The sequence below is a fragment of the Mugil cephalus genome, chromosome 21, assembly GCF_022458985.1.
Source record: "Mugil cephalus isolate CIBA_MC_2020 chromosome 21, CIBA_Mcephalus_1.1, whole genome shotgun sequence".
Lineage (NCBI taxonomy): Eukaryota > Metazoa > Chordata > Actinopteri > Mugiliformes > Mugilidae > Mugil > Mugil cephalus.
Window position 1 is genome coordinate 6,948,266 of NC_061790.1, and position 5,481 is coordinate 6,953,746.

A 5,481-nucleotide genomic window follows, 5' to 3' on the forward strand; every position below is an offset into this window, starting at 1 on the left:
TGACACAAATTACAATTTGGGACGGACATGCAGATGCTGCTCATTCTGATAAAATCCGCAGATTGCACACCGGAGCAGGTCACACTTCTTGTGTTTCTTGCCCTGCTGTCAAACAGCACCCGGGTGCTGCTCTCCAGAAACTCTCAAACAAATGTTCTCCTCTACCCACCACCCCCCCCCAACCACCGCCATCACCGCCGCCGCTGCCGCCTCTCTCTTTTGCCTTTGAGTCATTCATACTGTTGATTTCACCTCTGGAGGAATACATCAGGCATAACGTCTCTTTCTTTCATCAAGGCTGCAGCTTTAAAGTAATTTTCCTCCTCTCATAGCGAGCCAAATGGAGACGAGAAGATGTCGATTCTCTCATCTCTTTGTCTGTCCCCTTTGATCTCTTTCAACATGAATTCCCAACGCCCAGAAAGTAAATGGGATTTTTTTTTTTCTTTCCTGTCTTCCTCTGGAGCATGGTTGATCATACAAAATTGACCAGAAATGACTCCTAATGACCCCTGTGTTTTACTCGCGGAAAAAAAAAAAAAATACCCAAAAACACACTCCTAGCTATCATTACTCATAGTGCATTTTAATGAAGGATGAATAATTCAGGGTGCGCTTGTAGATGTAATAGTCCGGGGCGCTGATGCTGTAAATGTCTTTATGGAGGCAGAGACATCTGCGCGTGTGTCTTTTAGGGACTTAGTGAGAAAGGACAAAGGTTTCAAAAGTGCCTGCATGCCAGTGTGTATTGTTGTCCGTCGCACTTACAGACAGCAGATGTGATTTATCTTGTATTCCCAGGGCAGGGGCCCCTTCTATCTCACTGGAAAGGTTAAAGCATACAGCCTGGAGGCAGTACTACAAAGGTCAACATGCAGTTTAGGAATGAGGAATAGAGAGGAGGACGGAGATGATATGTACTCCTCTGCTCTCTTTCGGCCTGCGCACTGCTTCTGACATGCCAGAAACACTCAGCGTAGTGTTTGCAGCAAAGGCCCAGCAGTCTTTATCCTCTAGCTCCCTGTGTCCTCACTCCCTTGTCTTATCATCGCCTCCCCGCGATACCTCCGATACGACAATGCCATAAAAAAAAAAAAAAGAGCTGACCTTGACAAAGCCATCTCCGGAGATAGTATATGAAAAAAGGTGGGGGGAGTCGGGAGATGGGTTGGGGGGGAGATATAGGAAAATGGTGGCGGTTAACAAAGGGAAACTGTAAACAAAGAACGTTCACTTAATGGACCCCCTCAAGCCTGGATGTGCTTAGGAGAGAGACATCGAGAGAGAGAGCTGGTTATAAAAAGCAAAGGCGCTGGGCCATTAAAGAAGAGCAGGAGAGTGGAGAGGAGAGGGCTGTGAAGAAACACCAGTGTCTTTGGTGAGTCAGATGCGTTGAGGTGATTAATCTGCTTTGGCTGTCCTTCACAGGCCTGGAGGGGGGGCGGCAGTGATACGGAGGCGCTAGGTTGCCCCCTTGTGGGGGGAAAAGAGAAGCGTTCTCCCTTCGTTTTGAACTTGATCTGTCATCACTTACACTCAGTTTCAGTGGCTTGTGGGTCCCGTGATTGATGGGTCCTATCGTTTATTTTGGCAGACGCCTGGGGACCCATGAAAGAGTGGCTTTATTCAAGGTGAAAAATACAGAGTGAGGCAAAAAAAGACACTGGCGAAGTTCTCATTAGAGGCTGGGCTTTAAAAGATGTATCTAACACACACACCGGTCAAAAGTTCCTCCGGTATAGTTGGTCAAGGCTTCATCCTACAGCAAGATAATGACCCACAATTTTAGTACAAGCTATACCTATACTACTCCATGAAAACATGGATTGGACCATGGCCCAGTCTCTAGACTTTAACCCCACGGAGCTGGTTTCTGACAAAATTGGGAAGAACTCTTATATTATTGTTTGATTTCCATTTTAGAACGAAAGAATGTCACAAGTGTGTTCACGTGTTACATCAAGTCCAAAGTTTAGGATATATTTTGGATTATATATTGATTCCGTGATTTTTTTTTTTTTTTTTTCTCGATTTGTTCTATGCCATAGGTCTTCAGCAAGGGGTCCACGACCCCCAGAGGGTCCATAGAGCTACTGCACGGGGACATTTATTTTATTTATTTATTTTTTCATCAGTTTGGGAATCCTTGGCCTGAAAAACATTGACCCTGGTCTATGCTTTAATTTCAGAGGACAGTGGCACATTAAACTGCATACATTTCAATAAGAAAGAAAGAAATATTGTATTGGAGACCCTTATTGTGACATTTCATGCCACAACTACAGCTTCCCGAGTTGGAAGCTATAGTTGTCTGGCCAGGGCATGACCATTTCTTTCTTTCTCTCCAACTCACTACACTACTGTAAACTGTCAGAAATATTGACCTAAGATTGAAAGGGTTAACTTGTTCTTTTTTTCAGCTGAGCTGGGACCTACATGATGAATCTGATACCAGAAATATATGCCTTTAATTTGAGTGCGATTTATTTGCCTCATGTAGCAAACGCTAATAGAAAGACAAGGCCACCATGAAAATCCAAAGCTAGATGAGTCATATTAAGTTCATGTGACCCGCCAACGTGGCTGCGTTTGAGACATCGGTGTCACCATTAATTTTCTCATGACTCTGTAATGTGTTTTGGCCACAGTCAGGAGTGCACTCAAGGCTTGGTCTCGTTTCGAACACTGGGGCGAGCAGTGTGAATGCAACTCCTTGAAATTTTCAGATTAAATAAATAATTCCAAATACTGCAAGAGAAGTCCATAGAAATTAGCCTCATTGATTGAGTATTGATCGGGATTCAGTGGCATCCAGCCAGCTAACTGAATTAGCCGTCGAGTTACCTGAGTAGAACACCAATGTTTTAAAAACTACTACGGGCTTTCACAAATTACCTGAAATTCTCCAGAGATATTAAATAACTATTTGTACAGTGTCAATACTACCTCACCTGTGTAAAATTCTCCTTAGTAACAAACTAAAAACTGTGTTCAAAACGTTGTTGAGGCTGAATTTTCAACCCAAGCTGAATATGAGAACATGCAAGCATGAAACCGCTTCAATATCTAGTAATTATACATACTTTAATGCCAATATAATAGGTTTATTTTCCAATCAAGTGAAACATTTAAGACATATTTAAAAATCCAATCCAAGATTCACAGAAATAAAAAAAAGGAGGGGGGGGGGGGGGGGGGGGCAGTACACTTATATTGGGGCTAAAATAATGAGTGATATGCACATAGAAGAACAAATTTTCCCCATTCAAAAAGCAATCAGTGCTTGGCTCTAGACGTACTCCAGAGAAAGAGAGCGCAGGAGACTCCCTCTGGCCACAATGTAGAGAGTAAAAAAAAAAAAAAACAACAAAAAGAAAAAACAAACATGGGAAACGTGAGGCGGTTTCATCAACACAAGACGGCATATGCACTGCCTCGGCTGGATTTCTGAGGTCCGACGTGTATGACTTCATGTACACAATATGAATCTGACATGACACAGTTCTGTTAAAAATAAAAAACACAGAAGAAGAAACATCACAAATTTTCTTTCCCTACAGCACTTTGTTTCTCCAGTCAAGGCAAAGCACTGAGCAGCTGTCAAAGGCAGCACTTGAGGTATGTGAACTTCAGTCTGTCTGCAAGTCCTGAACCCTGAACAGTGAGACTGACTGCTGAGGTTTCTCTGTCTAGGATCATGGCATAGTACATCTCATCATTCAGCAACAGCAAACGGTTTATTCATTATTAAGGACAACTCAGCTTCTTTTTTTTCTTTCTTTCTTCGTGACAGAATATAAAATGTATTCACATTCTTGAAAGTGTGCCTGATTTATTTTCATTGTCAGTTACATGTCAGGAAAATGGGTTATACACTTAATACACTTTGCCATAATAGGGTACAGACTATTTACTTAAGTAACAAATTCAGAAGATTTAATATGGGCAGTCGAGAAACGTTAATTCAGTTACTTCGTACAATCAGTTAATTGATATGCTGCCACACTGGTTTGGATTTTAATTAATGCGGTTATTTGTTTATTGGGTAAATGGTGACATCACTGAAACATTTATTCAATTCAACAGTGCCACAGAGCTGAAATAGAAGCGGAGCATCATGGGAAATATGCTAATAGCCACCTGGATCCAGCTAGCCTTTCTCTGCTAACTCACATTTTGTAACTCGTGAGTCAACCCAAAACGAACTACTTGTATTTGTAAAAGATAAATAGACTGGAAATGACTGTAAAGAGACTGAACGACAGTCAAAGATATTTTTAAAAAATCTGTCCTGTTTTGAAATTGTTGCCGCTGAATGGTCGACTCATTTTCCAACGGGCACAACAGGCGGCCATCTTTGTTTTGATTGTTTTAACCACAGAGGCCCGACTTTGGATTAAAAGTCTTTGTATTGTGCTGTGGACAGAAAATACTTTCATCACACGTGGAATCGTCTTTGTGGATCCTGCAAATACAACCAGATTCCCGGTAGGTGTTGTTTAATGAACATTTGATTCTGTCACAATGAAAAGAATCATAAAAAACCCTCTAGAGACTTAAAAGTTCGTTTCACAACCACAAAGCTTAATGTGTATTTCCCAAAATGCTCCATAATTCCTTTCAGACAAGGCTTAACAATTTGTTCCAATTTCTTTTAAAATAGTAGTAGGGTGGGGGTACATAAAACCAGATAAATCAAAAGCATGAATTATCCTTTCTGCTCTCACAGTTCTTCATAAAATTAGATTTTTTATAAAGACTCAAATTCATCCCAAATAACTGTGACAGCCTTTTGTCAGCATGGTATCATATGAGTAATACAATCTTGAGTAATACAATCTTCTCTACAACGCCTTTGATCATAATCATATTAGGTGACTTTCTTCATTACCACCACTGTGGGGCGCGCTTGGGTAGAAATGCGCCGCTGTCATTTCAAATTAAATATCGACTGCGGACAGGGGTCTGTTCAATTTGCTGATTTTATTCTCACTGTATTGCGTGGTAGCGAGCCACTTCCTATAATATGTTCCCCTTTGTAGAGCCCTCTGCTGAGACACAAGTGGTACATTCAGGATTGCAGATGTTTTGATTTTTGATGACTGCAAGGGTGAGTGTATTTTTTTTTTTCTGCTTGCGTGATTCAAAACTTAAGTGGGAAAGTATTAATTACATATTCTACCCATTTTGTGAGGATAACAATTTGATTATTATTACCTTGGGGAGATTTATCTCTTGTATAAAAGGGGTTCTTGGCTGCGTCAAATACTGGACAATAAACAAGAGATCAATCAGTAGTTACAGTGATTGGAAGAAAATATAAAGCTAATAATAATAATAATAATATCATTGTATTTTTTCCATGGTTTTTGTTCATAACTGGCATTAACAAGCTTTCATACTGCAACACTGCAATCATATCCAAACTCTTTAATCTCATGAGTTAGTCTTTTAAAAGTACTGATAACAATATTCATCTTC